At 49.1% G+C, this 19,576-nt stretch overlaps 2 protein-coding genes across 9 annotated transcripts in view; one reads left to right on the top strand and one right to left on the bottom strand.

The window, feature by feature from the left end:
* The window catches only part of LOC310676834 (tigger transposable element-derived protein 1-like), a gene marked incomplete at its 3' end in the record, with an annotated part of 1,439,559 nt that overhangs the window by 1,213,402 nt on the left and 206,581 nt on the right, over positions 1–19,576 (bottom strand). The window lies entirely within an intron of this gene.
* ARAP1 (ArfGAP with RhoGAP domain, ankyrin repeat and PH domain 1) overlaps positions 7,347–19,576 on the top strand; it is a 156,110-nt gene continuing 143,880 nt past the window's right edge. For 2 of the 8 annotated variants that reach the window (XR_014510164.1, XM_083436057.1), the window contains exon 1: positions 7,411–7,720. The gene's annotated coding sequence lies outside the window, so the exon portion shown is untranslated. Of the gene's footprint in view, positions 7,721–12,511; positions 12,904–19,576 lie in introns of those variants that run through there. The other 6 variants (XM_083436058.1, XM_083436068.1, XM_083436072.1 and 3 more) reach the window with 5 other exon arrangements.

Genomic DNA, 19,576 nt, shown 5'->3' with positions numbered 1-19,576 from the left:
TTAGAAGACACCTGAAGGCAGGCCTGCATAGCGAAGTATTTTTTAATGTTTACTTTTCTATTATGCTTTTATATACAGTGGTTCCTTGGTTCTCAAACTTAATCTGTTCTGGAAGTCTGTTCCAAAACCAAAGCATTCCAAAACCAAGGCGTGCTTTCCCATAGAAAGGAATGCAAAATGAATTAATCTGTTCCAGACTTTTCCTAAAACAGCAATTTAACATGAATTTTTTACTATCTAACGAGACCATTGATCCATAAAATGAAAGCAATAAACAATGTACTGCAGTCACACAATCAATCAATCAGTAGCTGAACTGGGTTCCACGCAGTCACAAAAACAAAACAAAAAAGAGCTGCAAAAACAAAACAGCAAAATAGATAGCAAAAACAGACAGACCTCAGCGTAACGCTCAAAACGGAAGCGTGACACTCAAAAGGGAGCACGTTCGGCTTCCAAAAAAAGTTTGCGAACCAGTAATTCCGGGTTTGTAGGTTTTGGGTTCCAAGTTGTTTGAGTACCAAGGCGTTTGAGAACCAAAGTACCGCTGTATGTTGGAAGCCGCCCAGAGAGGCTGGGGAAACCAAGTCAAATCGGTGGGATATAAATTTAAAAAATAGTAGTAGTAGCTCCCCTCCCCCCATAAATAAGCCAAAACATAATGCTAGTAACCTGAATATTCAAAGTGCTTTCAATTATTATGTTCTGTACTTTGGAAACAGAATTGTAGCCTTCTCGTCTTTGGGTTATCAATAAGTCTACTAGACAGCATGTCTCATCTCTGCTTCCAGAATTGGAGGCAGCAACGCTTCTGAATCCCAGTTGCTGGAAACCCCAGGAGAGGACGGGGTCTTGTGTTCGAATCCTGCTTATGGGTTTCCCATAAAGGGCACCCGGTTGGCCCCTGTGAGAAGAGGATCCTGGACTGGAGGGGGATCTGGCTGCAGCTTCTTATGATGTTCGCATCGCTAGGCAGTCTTGGCTGCCCTCCAGATGTTTTTGACCGCAGCTGTCCTGGCTGAGGCCAATGGGGATTGTCGCCCAAAACATCTGGAGCATCCCAGCTGGGCTGCAGGGTGTTGCAATGTTGGGGATTTGTTTGGCGCATGGCAATATTGCAAAGCATGGAAACTGGTGGAGGCTGCTTCTGCTAATCCTTTGCCCTTGTCAACCGAAGAGCAGAAGAACGTAAAATAAAAACGCCCTGCTGGATCAGGCCAGCAGCCCATAGAGTCTAGCATCCTGTTCTCACAGCAGCCAACCAGTTGCCTGTGGGAAATCTGCAAGCAGGATTCGAACAGAAGAGCCCCTCTTCCCTCTTGCGGTTTCCAGCAACTGAGATTCAGAAGCGTTGCTGTCTTCAACTGGGGAGGGCAGAGCAGAGCCATTAGCAGCTCTCTCCATTCATTTGTCTCATCCCCTTTTAAAGCCTCTGTGATGGCCTGGGATTCGGACTCGGATGCTGAACCTGAGGGATCCCAGCCTGCACAGGATTCCCTGCCTCCAGAACCAGCTGAGCCAGGGCTGGGGCATGAGCCTGAAGGGTCCTCACCTGTGCTGGATCCACAGCTGTGGGCACCAGCTGAGTCTGCTCTGGCTCCTGAGGTGATGGAGGACCCATTGCGTGCAGGTGCTCCACTCTCAGCCCCGTCAGAGAAAGCTGAGGTTGCCTCTGGGTCCGGTAACCCTCCAGCCACTCCTGAGCTGCAGAGGCTCAGGGTTAGAGAGGCAAGTCACCAGAGGATCGGGGCCGCCCTATGCCTCAGGGCAGATAAAAGCCGGCCAGCCCCAGTCCCAAGTTGCGGGAGCAACATTGTTGGTTGCTAGTTCCTGCCTGAGCTCCTGACCCGTCCTGGCTCCCTGCTTGCAAGCCTGTTCCTGACTTCACCCAACTCCCTCCCCTGCACCCAGCTTCAGCTACTACGGACTGCCTCCGCGTTGCACCTTTGACCACAGACTGGACTTAGATCTAGCCTCTCGGGTAACCCACGGGACCAGCACAGCCTCCCAAGTTGGCAGCAAGTTCCTGTGGCAGTGAGTTCCATAGTTTACCTCTGTGCTGCATGAAGAAGTCCTTTCTTTTTCTCTTCCCTGCCTCTTCCTAGGGGGCCCCTGAGTTCTACTGCTCTGACCACTTTCTCCAGGCAATGCATCCATTTATGCAATTATATCAGATCACCTTTTCCCTAACCTAAAAAACCCTGCAACCTTTCTCCCTCCTGGGTTCGCTCAATCGGCTCAATCATTTCGGCTGCCCTTCCCTGCACCTTTCCCAATGCTGCAATATCCCCCTAGAGGCAAGGCAACCGAAATTGCTTCTCTTCCTCTCCCTTTCCTTTTTATTCCAAGTAAATATTCCCCGTTTTTTATTCCTCCCACGGCACACGGATCTCGTTTAACGGAAAGGAAAGTCCTGGTCCCCGTGAGATTCTGCTCTCCTCCTCCTCCTCCCACCTCTGGGATGATGCACAACCCCAGGTGAGTCTCTCAGGGGCACCTTTTGGGGAGTTAGGACGGGTGCCTCGGATGCCAGGGGGCACAGGGGTGAAGGGAGGGAGAGGCAGAGGAGGAGGAGGAGGAGGCCTGGGCGCCTTGTGCTGAGTCATCGCAGCGGTAGCATCGCCAGCTGCTCCCGCTGAGTCACGCTTTTGTTGCATGTGGACCATCGCCATGGCACTGGGGTGCCAATCTTATTTATTTATTCCTTTGATTGTTCGTGCAATTCATAGGGCTTCCTGGAAGCCGAATGCTTGGAGTGGCAAACAGGAGTTTAATGCCAGAGGGTGCATTTGGGGCACTGCCTTCTGGCTGACCCTCCTCCAGGGCCCACAGCAGAAGGTCCTGACCTATACTGAATCCATCTAGTTCAGTAGTGTCTACACTGGCAGGCAGCAGCTCTTTAGGATTTCGGACAGAATCTCTCCCCTGCCGCTGAGCCATGGCCTCATCCTGTATGTCCGTGGTGGTCTCTTGCCAAATGCAAGGCGGTTCTTTTAAAGTGAGGTTCAGAAGCAATACCAAACACAAGCGAGTGAGAAGATTAAAGGTTTTATTCTCAACAGCAAGCAATTTCTCAAAACAATGTCCAACATCAAAGAAGGTACCCAGCACTATCACTTCCTCCCAACTAACTGATTAGGACATTAAAGGCTGTTCTTCATGCCATCAGAGAACTTAAGAAGAGACGAGGGGAGGGGAAAGGAACGAGGCAGGAAGAGAAAGCATGTCAGGTCGCTAACTCCTTGAAATACCATTTATCTTCCGGATGCAGTGCCCATACAGGTGGGCACGGCTGAGGCGAGAAAGGGGAATGTCACCTGAGCGCCCCTCCTCTCTCACAGTCAGGGCTTCAAAGAAGCATTTTATCCAGGGCTTTGAGAGACCATCCTGGGCTGCTGTGGGACGAAGGGAGGAAGAAATCCCTGCATTGCAGGGGGGTGGACTAGATGACCGCTGGGGATCCTGGCACAACTCTCCAGTTCTCTGACGGGAAAGCTCAAAATAAAGAAAAAATAAAGAAATCGGGAAGATTGCAACCGCGGGAATGAGGATTAGCCCTCGCCTCTCCAGGAAGATTGTATCCTCTGGGGATGTGTTGTAAATAAAAATATGCCCTTTTCCCTTATGGGGTATTCAAGAGCCCATATAGAGTCCTTACATAGGTTCCCTATTGGTAGGAGAAAATAACAGAGGCCAACCAGAGAATATTGAGAAGCAAAGCAGCTCGTAAGCCTGATCTTTATTGATCTGTTGCAACAGGGTACTCCCCTCACACGCAGGAGAGGAAGAGGACCCCCAAAATTGCTGTGCAAGGGCTTATAAAGACTTTGAAATTCCCATCCTGTAGATCAAGACCACCCCCAGAAACATTATGCATACATCACAGAAGGGGTGTAACCTAAGACCACCCCTCAGATACATCCCACCTACTTCACAGAAATTTAAATGTTGTTTTTCTCCTGTCACAGTTTATCTCCTGTCTGGCAAGTTACTTGATTGGATTGCCTGGGGTGCCTGGCCATTCTTTTGTAGTGGTAAAATACTTATTTCCGGGGCCAGGTCACAGGCTCACACCTGATTCAAACAGACATATCTTGTGAGGAAAGAGACAATGGGGAGGCTTTTCCAGTTTAACCTTGCGGAGAAAGGATTTGGTCAGTTTAGGAATCAAAATGGTTCCAGGTTGGTCTTCCTGTGTTGATCTATGTATGTGCAGTTATGAGCATTACCATATGTCTAAGAGCATAAAATTCCTATCACAGATGGAAGGATCTGCCAAACTCAGTTCTATCAGTTTCTGCTTCTTCTATCCTGAAATTTGGGATTTTTTTAACATTTCTACAGCAACTTGCAAATATTCCTTTAAAAAATCCCAGTGTGAATTTCTCCCAGTAAACACATTTTTGATTGCGGTTTTGTTGCACACCTTTCCTCCACTATTTTCATAAACACGGGTTGGTTGGGAAACTGCCAAGAAGATTTTGAACAAGCGCAAATTTCAAAGGACTTTTTGGATCTTGCAATGTCTGAGAAAGCGCAAAGTTAAGAAATCCGGCTTTAACTGTGAAGTGAATCAAATATCTCCCCCCACAGCAATTCAGTTAATAATAATAATAATAATAATAATAATAATAATAATAATAATTTATTATTTATACCCCGCCCATCTGGCTGGGTTTCCCCAGCCACTCTGGGCGGCTTCCAAAAGAATATTAAAATACTGTGATACATCAAACATTAAAAGCTTCCCTAAGTTTGAAAATGCCTTCTGTGGGAGCCCATTCAAGGCTTTCCCCATTAAATCTCATCCTGCCCCCCCCCCCACCTTGCACATCCACCCAACTTAATTTTCAGCCCCATTTCAGGTGGAGTGTTTGCTAACATTCTACCACCTGCATTCCGCCTCTGAGCAACTTCAAGTGATTAATAATACTAATATTATGTGGCTTTATCCAATGGATTTCAAAAGAAGGAGCTTATTCCAGACAATGATTTGTAGGCAGCCAGGGCAGAGAACCCACATTTGAGGCGAATCGCAAAATCTGTGGCCCTGTTGCACCAAGCGCTGGGTCTTGATGCAAGTCCAGGAATCGGACTCCAGGGGGGGCCAGTGGTCCAGGTCATCACTAAAGTATTTCATTTGGCTCTTGAGCAGCTGAGAGGCTGCACTGAACCCATGCAGGGAGAGGAAGGCAAAAGCAGCCCCTCTGGACACATTTTAAATAATAATAATAATAATTAATTTATAACCTGCCCATCTGGCTGGGTTTCCCCAGCCACTCTGGGCGGCTTCCAGCAAAATATTAAAATACAATAGTCCTTCCGATATTAAAAACTTCCCTAAACAGGGCTGCCTTCAGATGTCTTCTAAAAGTCAGGCAGTTGTTTATTTCCTTGACATCTGACGGGAGGGCGTTCCACAGGGAGGGAGCCACCACCGAGAAGGCCCTCTGCCTGGTTGCCTGTAACTTGGCTTCTCGCAGGGAGGGAACCGCCAGAAGGCCCTCAGAGCTGGACCTCAGTGTCCGGGCAGAACTATGAAGGTTGGAGACACTCCTTCAGGTATACTGGGCTGAGGCCATTTAGGGTTTTAAAGGTCAGCACCAACACTCTGAATTGTGCTCGGAAACGTCCTGGGAGCCAGTGTAGGTCTTTCAGGACCGGTGTTATGGGGTCTTGGCGGCCGCTCCCAGTCCCCAGTCTAGCTGCCGCATTCTGTGTGAGTTGTGCATTCATTGGTGCCCATGATGCAATGGGCGAGTCTTTCTGTTACGGTGCAATCCTCCTTTGCACAGCTGGGCTAGATTGGCCTGATGACCCAGCGGGCTCTTATTTCAGGACCCCCCTCATTTTTTACATGATTGCACCTTTGATGGTGTATTTGCCTGGGATTTGGTCTATATCCACCATGCATGCTTTAGCTGCGATGTCTGCATTGTGCCGGGTGGGGTGGGATAGATGGCATTTGGGTTTCCCTCCCAACAGTCTACACATCTATGATTTAGGCTGCCTGCAACCCTGTCCCATCAAAGTGCATGGGACTTACTTTTGAGTAGGAATGGACAGGGTGGTGGTGATGCTGCTTTAAAGGAGGCCTGTTTTCCTTAAGCCATCATCATCATCATCATCATATCTTTATTGTCATTGCCCCCTTCGGGGACAACGAAATTACTTGGCTGCTCCATAAAAACACTAATTAAACAATATAGTAAAATACAGCAAGGGAGATTAGATGACTTTCAAAGTCCGGGCTTCCCATTCAGGGCCGAGATCGCTCTGGAGAAGAAGCTGTTCTTAAGACGGCTCGTTCTTGTCTTCATCGTCCTGTATCTCCGTCCCGACGGCAAGAGCTCGAAGAGACAGTGACCAGGATGCGATGGATCTTTTACTATGTCCAGTGCCTTCCTATGGCACCTTGTGGCATAAATCTGCTCTAAGGTGGAGAGAGGGCAGCCAACAATGCTCTCTGCTGCCTTAACAACAACAACAACAACAACAACAACAACAATGCAATTGTGCACCATCAAGAGACAGCCCCCTGTTCAGCTGGCCCTAAAATAGGAGGAAGTTTGTGATATACAGAGTCACAGAACCATGGAGTTGGAAAACCCCAAGGATCATCTAGTCCAACCCCCAGCCAGGCAGGAATACGCAGCTGTCGCGCCACAACTGCAGCTAGAATTTTGTTAGCCAAGAATTGTAAAACACAAGAAGTGCCAACAGTGGAGGAATGGCAGGTGAAGATGATGGACTTTTCGGAGCTGGCCGACCCGACTGGAAGAGTCCCCGATCAGAAGGAGGAGGAGTACCAGGAGGAATGGAAGAAATTTAAAGAATATTTAGTTAAATATGTTAAGATAATTTAAATAGAAAAACTTGCAAACACCAGATAGGATTTAAATATGTGGTGCTATAGAATAACATGTTTAAATTCTATATGAAAAGAAAGAAAGACGTTAATGGATTAAGTAAATTTTATGAGAAATTTTCGGAAAACTGTTATAAATGATATATATTGGAACTCAGCCAGGGGGATTCGAGGAAGTCACGTAACAATGTTATTAAGACTGGAATTATTACAGTTAGGATTTATGTTTGTTTGTTTATAAATTTTGGAAAATCAATAAAAAAAAATTGAAAAAAGGAATAGGCAGCTGTCCCTTAGGGGGCTCAAACCTAAGACCTCGGTGTTATCAGCACCAGCGCGCCCTAACCAACGGAGTACAGTGCAAGGGGGGGGGGACCCCAGTTCCAAGGAGCCTTGCTGCCCTGGGTGCAAAAGGTGCCCTCTTTCCCGGCCCGCCGCGCCTTTCCTCTGCCCCTCCCGCGGCGAAGCTCCCTCCCAGTTTTCCCCGGCGGAGAAAGGGAAGGAGGCAGGAGGAGGAGAGGAGGAGGAGGAGGAGGAGGAGGAGCGGAGCCCGCGCGCGAAGGAGGAGCAGCTGCGGAGCAGCAAGCGCCTCGCCTGCACTACTCCTCTGCCCTCCTCTTGCGCCTTTCCTTTCTTTACGCGTCTCCGCCGAGGAGGAAAAAGAAGGGGGAAGGCGGCAGCGTCTGGCCAGCCCTTCGTCCGCCGGCCTGGAAGGAAGGAAAGAAGGCAGCCAGGCAGGAGGGCCGGCCGGGGAGGTGCTTGGCCGGCGGCGAGCGCTTCGTCTCCCCGCCCAGGCGCCGCCTCCGCCGGCCGAGAGCGCACGGAGGCGCCGGGGAAGGAGTCGGCGCGGCGGTAAGTGGATCGCGGGTGCTGCTCTCCTTTGCCTCTGGTCTTGAAGAGCTGCGGAGCAGGCAGGCATTCAACGGGGGCAGTTTCCCACCCGTTCCCTTTTTGGAGAAGCGTTCCCCGTTGGCTTTCTGCCTACCTCGGGGGAAGGCAACGGGCTGGGGGAATCTTCTAACACAACTCCCGTTCGTCCTTATTTGGAGAGGCTCCCCGGCTGAGCTTGTGCAAAGCAGGCAGACATTCAACAGGGAAAGCTTATTCCACACACCAGTGGGGAGCGGCGGCGGGGGGGGGAACTTCCGCCGTTGAGTTTCTGCGAGGCAGGCAGAAAGTCAACAGGGGAAGTTTCCCCCCCTCTACTCGCTTTTGTCATTCAGAGAAGCTTCCCCTGTTGAATTTCTGGGAGCTTTCGCACCCCCCCCTTGCTAGTGACCCGCTGGTGAAATGGATGCAGGAGCCAAACGAGGATTACACGCGAATGAGGTTAGGATTGATCTGCCTGTTTTATATACATTATAAGATGACAGTTTCTTGGGACTGTGGAATTTCAGAGCTGGCAGGGGACCCCCAAGGGTCATCTAATCGAACCCCCTGCAAAAGGCGGGCGGGCGGGGGGGGGGAGCAGCTCGTAAACCAGCCCTCCCTAACCTGGTGCCCTCTAGCCATTTGCAACTACAACTCCCAGAAGCCCCGGCTGGCTCATCAATGGGACTTGTAGTACAAAACAGCTGGATGGCGCCCAATTGGGGTGGGCTGTCAAACAGGGAGGCTCAGAGGCTACAATATTATTACTACTACTACTATTATTATTATTATTAATAATAATAATAATAATAATTTATTATTTATACCCCACCCATCTGGCTGGGCTTCCCCAGCCACTCTGGGCGGCTTCCAACAGAATATTAAAAATACGATAAAACATCAAACATTAAAAGCTTCCCTAAGCAGATCCACGCTGTGACATTTCTGCAAAGTGGACTTCTTAATATTTCTGCTGCGGGAGAGGTGTCACTTCAGCAAAGCGAACCCGGGAACATTATGGGATGCGGACCTTATAGCACTGCTGTTGTTTGTATTTATTTGAGCTTTGCTTGGAAATAAACCTGTTTGCGTTTTCCCAGACCTTTCAAACTCTCAGCCTCACTGAATTCAAGAGCCCCAGTTCTGCTTGCAGCCGAGGCCTGCCTCTGCAAAATCCCTTTCTTGCTTCTCGCTGGAATGCCCGAATAACTAGGGTTTTGTGTCCTAGTTGCGTTTTAAAGTATAAATGCGTACGAAATGGGGGGGGGGGGTTTAAATAGGTCTTGAAGCCGCCTCCAGCTGCAGAGGGGGAAATCATTTTAAGTGCGTGTAATTGGGTCTCGGCTACTCTGGGGACTTGCAAATGTTTGCTGCTTCTTATAGAATCGGAGAACGGTAGAGTTAGAGGGGTTCCCAGCGGTCATCTAGCCCAACCCCCTGCAATGCAGGAATCTCAACTAAAGCATCCCTGGCAGGTGGCCGGGGGGGGGGGGGTTCCCACAGTGAGTGGGGGACATGGTGGGGCAGGGAAGGGACTCTTTCCCCATTACTAGCTTTGCTCATGTGTGGGTTTTTTAAAAGACTTGCCTATTGGAGCAGCATTGTGATCTGAGAGCCTCCTCCGCAGGGTCGTTGTGTCCGACATCATGGGGTGCAGTTGATCTTGAGGCAGAAAAACATCCCGGGTCAGCCATGCTGTGGCTAATGCCCTTTTTGGTCTCGCAAAGTGGTGAAACTCTACCTTTGCTGGAATATTTCTGTTACTTCGTGTGATTTCAGTATTTGTTAACACCTGCTTCTCTCGTTGTGTCTGTGGGTCCTTTGGGGTTTTCCCCAATCATGTTTCTGAAGACTTGAGGACTAGCGACTTGATCTTCTAAAACCCCTACATTTTTGGAATGCTGATTTTAGAGGTGGACATCTAATGGCTGCAAGTGAAATTGTGAATCCTTTAGACTGCGATCTGATTTTATTATTGTTGTTGTTACTAAATTTGTATACTGTACTGGCCTTCATCTGTAGATCTCAGGCCATAAAATTACAAGAAAAAAACACAAACACTTCTTAAACAGACTTATGAGCTCATTGGGGGGCTATGACACTGTGTTAAAGATTTTAACCGCTGAGTAAAAACTGCCTCTTTCTTGGTCATCTGACCTGGTAGGAAGTGTGTGGACCACAGGAAGCAGCCTTGAAATAAGCAGGCTGCTGGGTCAAATTACCATATTTTTTGACCCATAAGACGCACCTGACCATAAGATGCACCCAGTTTTTAGAGGAGGAAAACAAGAAAAAAAATATTCTGAACAAAACAGTGGATGTATGATTTTTGTGGTTCATGCAGTGGCCACAGACATGTGATTTGACAATGAATTTGGGGTAGCCCAATGCAAAAATCCTGAGGATCCATGTGGATCCGTGCTTTGTAACCACGTTTTTGCACCATTGCTACCCCACGAAACAGTGGATGCGTGATTTTCTGGTGCGGGCTGTAGCCATGGACATGCTATGTGATCTGTTGGTGAATTTGGGGTGACCCAACGCAAAAATCCTGAGGAGCCATGTGCTTTTACCTCTCCCCTCCCAGGCAGCCTCCTTCATCGCTAGCGTCCCTTATCTGCTCAGCTGCTCAGCAGCTTTCTTTCAACACCCACTTCCCTCTTTCTAAAAAAAAAGAGCATAATCTGCTTTTCACCCCTGGGCAATTTGGCTTCAGGGACCACACATTCGCTCCATAAGACGCACAGACATTTCCCCTTACTTTTTAGGAGGAAAAAAGTGTGTCTTATGGAGCGAAAAATACGGTAGCTTACTGTAGTTGGCATTGAGTGCCATGGGACTCTCCAGGATCTTAACCTGAGGACATTCCTCTCTCTACCTGGAGATGCCAGGAATCCAACCTGGAACACCAGAGGAGCCGGCTGGATCAGGCCAGTGGCCCATCTATTCCAGCATCCTGTTCTCACAGGGGCCGAGCAGGATCCGAACCCAAGCGCCCTCTCCCCTCCTGCGGTTTCCAAGCAACTAGTATTCAGAAGCATCCCTGCCTCTGACTAAGTCAGGGCTCAGCCGTCATGGCCAGTAGCCACCAATAGCTTTATCCTCCTCCATCAATTGGTCCAGTCCTTTTAAAAACTTTTGCAGGAATTTATGTGGGGGTGTTGCCCCTCCAGCAGATATCAGGCACATGCAGCCCACTACCAAAATCAGCACAATCACTTTTGTGACTTGTGTGATTTGTCCCCACGAAATACTTCATCACACTTTCTTCCTTCCTATCTATTCAAAGGGCCTTTGCTACACAATACCAAATGTAATAATTCACTGATAAATGTATCTATGCACTGGCTCACTGGGGAAACTTCAGAAATTCATATAGACATGTGAGCTCATCTACTCAGCAGCCCCTCTGCCTGAGTGATAATCCCTGGCATCCTGATACCTGAGTGCCAGACAGGTAGCCATTCCAGAAATACCAAACCCAGATGAGGACAAAAGGGTGGGATTAACTTGGCTGGGAAACAGGCAAATGTAAATATCTTTTTTGTGACACTTGATGGGTGTTTGGTGGAGGGCAAGGGGAACCATGGGGCAGGGTCCAGGATGCTCAGATCACTGCCACCAGACCTCCCCTTTCATGATGTAACCATGATGTATTAGTGATATGGTTTGGGGGCATGTAACATGGGGATTAGCAGCTAATAAAAGTTTGGGTTCTCTTTTGTACGGGGCTTCCATCTTGCTTCGTCTTGTGGCAGGTGGGAGTCCTGTCACGACAGTCTTCAAGAAAGACCAAGCTGCTGTTTTGCTGTGGTATTCCTGGCTGGTGTCCTTGTTTTTTGTCCAAGGGAACCCTCAGATTTCTCCGTTAACAGAAGCCATCTGGCTCGGCGGCCCACTGCTGCGTCCTGTGGCAGGGAGTTCCATAGTTTTAACTTCCGCATGTGTAGCAGGTTCTCTGCCCCTGACTCCTTACCGAAGCCTGCTGATGGCTCAGATTTACTAAAGCTGGGAAATTTTAAGGGCGCAGCTGGCATGCCTTTCGGAGAGAGATGCGCTGGTAAAACCCAGAGCCAGCTGAAGCAGGAGCAGGAGGAGATGGAGGCGGGCTTGGCATGTCTGCCACATCGGCCTCCTCTTGGCATCGGCGCTTTTGCGAGGTAGCCGAGGGGAAACAAGGCCTGCAGAGCCTTCAGCAGGAGCCAAGACTCGCGTGCCCATCGCTGCAGCGCTGGGTCCTGGGATGCAGGCCTTGGCTTGCGTGCCACAGCTGTTCCTGGCAGCGGTGCCAAAGGAGAGATGTAAGGCTCCTGGCTTGGAAGCTGCATCCCTGAGGCTTCCGGTTGGTGCTGGGCTCACAAATTGAGGCTTGCCCTCCAGCCTGCCCTTTTGCAGCTGGGAAAACAAGTCAGCTCCGACAATCTCACTGCTGTGCGCATATCTGGGGTTAGAGGGACAATGCTCCCAATTTCTGGGCAGTTTTAAGAATTCAGCAGCAAGCCAAGGATGGAAAGAAATTCCAGGTCTTTTGTTGTTGCTGCTGCTGCTGCTCCTTCTGCCTTGGTGACCACCAGGTGACTGGGAATTTTTTATTTTTTATCTCTGGCTGTAGAGTCCAAAGTTGCAGCTTCCTTGCTTCTGGAGCTGCTCTGAAACATAATTGAGAAAAGTCACGGGGCCCTTGAAAGATGAATGGATGTGTTGTGGCGCCCAGGGCTGTGTCAGATTTGGGAAGCTTTCTCAGGGCCCCCAAACCCTTTTCTCGCCTGACTCTCCCTTCTCTGCAGGCTGAAAATAAAGGGTAGCTCTGATGTTCAGGGAGGCTGAGCTTCTGATCTTGGCCCCCGCAGATAGAAGGCTGGATGTGGCCCTTTGCTTGAGCTTCACTTCAGAGAGCCGGGATTCTGTGCCCAGTCCAGGAGAAGTTTAGCAGGGCACCCTCACCCAGCGCGGAGAGCGGGGAGAAAAGGCTCTTTGTCTGCCGGAAGAATAGGCCAGAAATTCCCCTTACATTCAGACCTTCCCACAAACATTTCTGTTCCTGCTACGAGGCCGAAGGGGACCTGGCTGCTCCCTGGTGAAGCACGCGGTCTGCAGGGACGGATCGGTGCCAGGTTTTGCTTTGATTTCCAGGAAGCCATCGCCCCTTTTCTGTCTGCTGCCAGGTGAGTTCTTCCCTGTAGCCCAGGCTAAACAGCCTCTTCGCCCCGTCTCTCTCACGTTCTTGGGATGACTGAAGGGGGCTCAGAAGTGGGGTCCCCTCTTTTCCTCCCCCTCCCCAGTCTTCAGGGCCCTTTAGAGAATAATAAAGAGCCCGAAATGTACCGTATTTTTCGCTCTATAAGATGCACCAGACCACAAGACGCACCTAGTTTTTGGAGGAGGAAAACAAGAGAAAATATATTCTGAATCTCAGAAGCCAGAAAAGCAAGAGGGATCGCTGCGCAGTGAAAGCAGCAATCCCTCTTGCTGTTCTGGCTTCTGGGATAGCTGTGCAGCCTGCATTCGCTCCATAAGACGCACACACATTTCCCCTTACTTTTTAGGAGGGGAAAAATGAGTCTTATAGAGCAAAAAATACGGTATGTTCCAGCCTTAGGGAGGCAGCGCTAGGAAGAGGCCAAAGGGAGCTGACTGGGGCTGCCCCCCCACTTGTGTTTGGGGTGTCCAGGGATGCGGCAAGGGTTTCAGAAATCGGACCGACCCGCATCAGGCGCAATGCCTTGGGAAGGTCTCCTGCACAAGCTCGGTGAAAACTGGGGGTGCCCACGCATGTCCCCCTCTCTTGTGTTTTGCGTTTCCTCCTCCCTTTGAACATTTATTGCGTTCTCTTTTATGAATCGGGATGAATCGGGGTCTGTGTCTCTTGCCAGACTGGGAGGGGCGGAGAATAGAGCGCCCTTTCTGATGGGGCTCGGCTGCGGTTCCTTCGTCTTGCTCTTGAGGAAGGCCCCTCTCGCCTTATCTTTTCATATTTAATAGCTTAATCCACTCTGTTTGGCCTTCTGGTTTATGAGGAACTTTGGGTGGTGGTTTGATTATGCCTTTGGTTTTATGGGCTGGAGGGAGATTCCCTGCGCCTTTCGCTTGCTCAGATTCTGACAGTTCGGTTTGGATCGGTGTGCATCTGCAAGGGCGTTTTCACGAAGTGACATTGAAAGCCCCTCAGCTTCCAGTGCTGGCTCCAGGAATCTGCACTTGTGTGTGAATTGCCAGGGGTGGTGGGAGTGATTTAAGTTCGCAGAATAAAAGAATGCAACAGTCATTTGAGGAAATGCAGGAGGAGGTGAAAGAATGAGAACAGGAAAGCTTGAAATGTTTTGGGCTTTTTGGTTTAGAGAAAAGCTGAGAAAGGAGTGGAAATGTGTAAAATCATGCGTGGCCTGGAGGAAGTGGCCAGGGAACAGCCTCTCTCTCTCTCATATATATAATATTGGAAGGTGCAGAACAGATAAAATACAGTAAAGGGCTTTTTCATGCAGCACCATAATTAAACTATGGAACCGGAGGCAGTGATGACCCCCAACTTGTACGGTTTTAAAAGGACTGGGCAAACTCACGGGTAGCCTTGGCATTATTAGCACTGCAGTTAACATTAACGAAGTTGTAGCCGAAATCCACTGCAACTTGAGTGTGCCATATTAAGCCAAGCTCATCTCCTTGTCATCCGGCCCCCTCCCAGGGTGAACGCCACATTCCCTCCTCTCTCTGTTGGAATGTGTGTCTTGTCAGAGTAGATGCGGGGGACCTCTATGTGTGCCCCCATTTCCCTCACCCCCTTTTTTTTAAAAAAGGAATTGCATCCTTTTCTCCCTTTTCTCTATCTAGTAGGTTTCAGCCCAAGCCAAGATATTTTGCTGTCTGAGGCAGAGGAGGAAATGCTCCCCCCCCCAGCTGTTTCCTTCTCAAGGCGGCCCACGTCATTTTGGTACCCGAATGAGGGGAAAACAACAACTAAACCCAATCAAAAACAAAACAACTAAAAAATGAAAGTGTTTAACCATTTCCTGCCCTGTTTCCTTTTGCCCCTAATGGTAGGGCCGGCCCATAATCATCTGGTTGCTGCAGCCACTGCGTGGCACCTTGTCTGTCTCCTTCCAGCAACTCCTGCAGCCCAGGTAAAGGGACCCCTGACCATTAGGTCCAGTCGTGGCCGACTCTGGGATTGCGGCGCTCATCTCGCTTTATTGGCCAAGGGAGCCGGCATACAGCTTCTGGGTCATGTGGCCAGCAGGACTAAGCCACTTCTGGCGAACCAGAGCAGCGCATGGAAACGCCGTTTACCTTCCCGCCAGAGCGGTATCTATTTATCTACTTTGACGTACTTTCGAACTGGTAGGTGGGCAGGAGCAGGGACCGAGCAACGGGAGCTCACCCCGTCACGGGGATTCGAACCGCCGACCTTCTGATCGGCAAGCCTTAGGCTCTGTGGTTTAACCCACAGCGCCACCCGCGTCCCTGCAGCCCAGCTGGTGCCAAATGTCTTGCTCTGCTTTCCTTTGGACCACATCTTGTTGTCTGGGCAGCCCAGGACCCCAGACAAACTGCCCAGGCTTGCAGGTCGCTTCAGTGCTGCTAACACAGCAGAAACAACACGGGACGCAGCAGTTTCGAGTTGCCGGCCTCTGCAGCCGCAGCAGCCGCTGCGATTCTCCTACAGTTTCACTTCACCCTTGGAGGCACACTCCATTGTCTCTCGAGACGAGTTTTGCCGATTCTGCAGATTAAAGTGGTTAAGTGGGCCCATGCGGGTGTGGCAATCTAGTCTCAAGTTGTGAAGGACTTTATTTATTAAGTGTTTAACACCTTGAGCTTGGCCGGGTTGAAAGGGAGGTCTTACGAGAGAGGAAGACGGAACTTCAGGGAGAGAAGTGCCAGCGTGATTTGGGGCTGCAGGTCAGGGCCTGGTCAAAGGAAGCTGGAATGGCGCCCGAGGGGCGCAGAGCCAGGGATTTCTCAGAAGCCACAGGGACATCCAGGCCTGCTGTATTTATAGCGAACGAGGGCAGAGGCTGGGCTTCCGCGTGTCGCAGGGTGAGGTGGAGGGCAGGGGATTTGAGGGGGCAGAGCGGACCGATTCGGGGAGGGCTGAGGATGCCACACTATGTACCATTCTGGTCGCCTCCACTAAAAAGGATATTGGAAATGGTTCAGATAAGGTATAGCTTCCGTTACATTCAGATATCCCTGGTCATTACCGGGATTTCAAAGGCGGAATTGACGTCGTGGGTGTGGATTTCCAAAAGGTGGCAAGTCAATCGAAGAAATCACTTGGTGTGTTTCTTTGGTGTTTTAGTAAAAAGAACTAAACAACTTTGGGATTTTACCAGTGACAGGTTTACCTATAAGCTAAACAAGCTGTAGCTCAGGGCCCCACACTCTCGGGGGCCCCCCAAAAATTTAAGGGAAAAGAAAAACTGGATGTACATTTCCGAAATAGAAGATAAAAAACAGATAAAATAAAACCTACATACAGCAACAGTGCTTTGTGTTGTGTAGGCTCCTATGATATAAGTCATGGGCCCTGCCTGCTAGCCTGCTCCCTAAAATATCACTGGTTTGCTGATTTCTATATATAGGGTGCCTACATTCTGCATGTGCAAATGGCTTCAGATACCTATTAGGTCCATAAATTACCATCTAGCATATATGCAACACAAAAAAACAGTGACAGTTTGTTGTTGGCAAAGGACAGCTGGACATATAAAGGGCCCCATTACCTTCGGTAGTTTAGGCCCTCATCAAACCTAAACCTGGCCCTGGGTTTGACTTTAAAAAAAAAAGCTAAGTGAGGGGATAAGGAAGGAAAGGTTGCAGCATTTGGGACTTTTAGAGATGTTCATAAAAATGCACACTGCATAGAAAAAGGATAGTTGAAACTGTGGAACTCACTGCCACATGAGGCAGAGAAAGCTGTGGATGGCTGCTAGCCAGGAGGGTTCTTCTCTGCCTACGCAGTCAGTATCCCAGTATCAGGGTACTGGTTGGCCCCTGTTTGCCTTTTGAGACTTTATTATGAGGTTAAAATAACAAACCAATAGGAATTCTGAAATAAAGAGAGAGAGAAAGGGGGAGGAGAATGAAAAACAACAACCCGGGTTCACAGCCTCATAAAATAAAGAGCCTTCTCAAGTGACTAACGATTGAATTGGATGTTACAACAAGAACTGACTTGATGCGCAGGGAGTGCAAAACAAATGAGACGAATGCTTAAATACTTGGCTCCCTGAAGTTGGGTTTATTCCTATTTCTGAGAAATTAACAGCGTCTTCAGGCTGCAGCAAGACCTATGGGTTTTGCCTGGGGGTGTCCTGCCTGATGAAATATGACTTTTTAGGGTTTGCCCTTTTTAAAAAATGCCCTCCTGCTTTGACAAACGAAGAGGAACTCCCTGCACAGAGAGAAATAGCAGGTCAGGGAGCCAAAGCAAAAGCGGTTTGTGTGTGTGTGTGTGGGGGGGGGGACACACGCAGATCTGCAAAACTGAGGGGTTTTTCTGTGGCTGGATGAAGAAGTCCAAGTGGAAATTTACTGCTGGGAATTCTCAGGCGGGCGGCATGCCAAGCGGTAAATGGGGCAGCAAGAACAACTCACAAGCCGCAGCAGGGAGATGGGGGGGAAGAAGCAGAATTCTTTGCACTGTGCTCTCCTGCTAGTCCTCTCCCCGGGAATTGGAGCAGGAGGGGGGGTCAATGGAAGGAAGGGGGAGGCGTGGATGGGTGACGGTGTCTGGAAACGGGTTTGCACGGGTTTGGAGACTTAACCTGGGCAGAAAACAGCAAAGACCTGATGAAGAGAGCACAGCAGAGGTTATATTTTCTGAGAATCCTCTGGAAAAACAATCTCGCCAAGGACCTGTTGATGGCATTTTACCATTGTACTGTGGAGAGCGTATTAACTTATGGTCTGTGTGTGTGGTTTGAGAGCTGCACGGTCAGGGAAAAAACAATGCTGTCCAGGGTTGCAAAGACTGCGGAGAGAATAATTGGGTGCACTCTTCCCACCTTGGATCAAATCTATGCTGCCAGGTGCCATAAGAAAGCGGCAGAGATAGCGCAGGATAGTGCGCACCCCGGAAATGATCTCTTTCTGCCTTCTGGAAGAAGGTACAAGATTATAAAGACCAGGACTAGCCACCTGAGAAACAGTTTTTATCCAAATGCGATCTTGGTTTTAAACGCAGTGTAAGGTAGTTTCTGTGGGAGTATATTGTATTTTAAAATGGGGTATCAGAGTTTTTAGGGGCTAACCAGGCTGGGATAGCTGGGATAGCAGACTTGTGGGTTTTTGAATGTCTTATGTAGATTTTCAATTTCGTTGTTCTGTATGGGACAATGACAATAAAGATTATTGTATCGTATCATATGGTATTCTGGGTGGGTGGCAGAGGAGGAGACCTGGCAGCTGTGACTGTGTGCCCACAAAGTTACCCGAAAGAAGAGGATCAGGGAGGGAAGCAAGGGAATTGTAGGATTTTAGAGTTGGAAGGGCTCTCCAGGGGTCATTTAGACCAACCCCCAGCAATGCAGGAATCTCTGCTAAAGCATCCCTGACAGATAGCCGTCCAACCTGTGGTGGAAAACCTTCAAGGAGGGAGAGCCCACGACCCCCCGTCTTACAGTCAAACTGCTCTTACCGCCAGAAATTTCTTCCTGGTGTTTATTCGGAATCTCCTTTCTCGAAACGTGAAGCTATGGGTTCGAGTCCTACCCTCCAGAGCAGGAGAAAACAAGCGTGCTCCCTCTTCCGTGTGACAGCCCTTGAGATACTTGAAGATGGCTGTCGTATCTCCTCCTAAATGGCAGGCGAGTGGTTATATTAATCATCCCTGGGGATATTTGCCCACTGCTTAATATACTGCATCCCTAAGTGGTTTAGGTCAGGGGTCAGCAAACTTTTTCAGCAGGGGGCCGGTCCACCGTCCCTCAGACCTTGTGGGGGGCCGGACTGTATTTTGAAGGAAAAAATATGAATGAATTCCTATGCCCCACAAGTAACCCAGAGATGCATTTTAAATAAAAGGACACATTCTACTCATGTAAAAACACGCTGATTCCCGGACCGTCCGCGGGCCGGGTTTAGAAGGGGATTGGGCTGGATCCGGCCCCCAGGCCTTAGTTTGCTTACCTATGGTTTAGGCATAGCTGTCAACGTTTCCCTTTTTTAAAAGGGAAATTCCCTTATTCCGAATAGGATTCCTCGCAAGAAAAGGGAAAAGTTGACAGCTACGGGTTTAGGTCATACTAAAACACATTAAGATTTTTATTTTGATGGGGGGGGGGGAGGAAATGTATGTGCAACATTAAAAACCCAAAATACAAAGAGATGCGCCAGTAACCCTTTCTGTGCTGGAAATCCCACGGGCTTCAAAGTAGAGGTTTGCCCCATTGACCTCCTGCTTCAAGGTCAGGGGTCAGCTCTGGACCCCTTGCCTCCCAGCTCTTTCCTTTTCTGTCAATATTCCTATCATCCTCCTCATCTTGGAAGGTTTGAGGAAACTCCCACTTACCCTCAGGGCTCTTTGCAGTTTGAAAAGAGAGAGAGGCGGAGGGAGAGACAATAACAACAGCAGCGAAATAGAAATTCCAGGATATTGTGCCAAAGTGGAGCTTAATTCTGCGAAGGAAGCGAGTTGGCATATATACTGTTGTTTGTAAGGAGGCTAAGCAGAATACCAAATATCCTTTGGGTGCCAGACGCTGCCCCGCAAGGTGCCTGTCTGTACTGCCATAATCCTGTTTTATTGACCTTCCCCCCCCCCTTGCTCTTGGGTCAAAAGGGCTGCCAGAGCGACTTACAAAAAACCACTGGCTTATCTAAAAGGCACAACACAAAAGG

The sequence above is a fragment of the Podarcis tiliguerta genome (genome assembly GCF_965153285.1).
Source record: "Podarcis tiliguerta genome assembly, chromosome: 4".
Classification (NCBI taxonomy): domain Eukaryota; kingdom Metazoa; phylum Chordata; class Lepidosauria; order Squamata; family Lacertidae; genus Podarcis; species Podarcis tiliguerta.
This window is presented reverse-complemented; position numbering and strand designations above follow the sequence as displayed.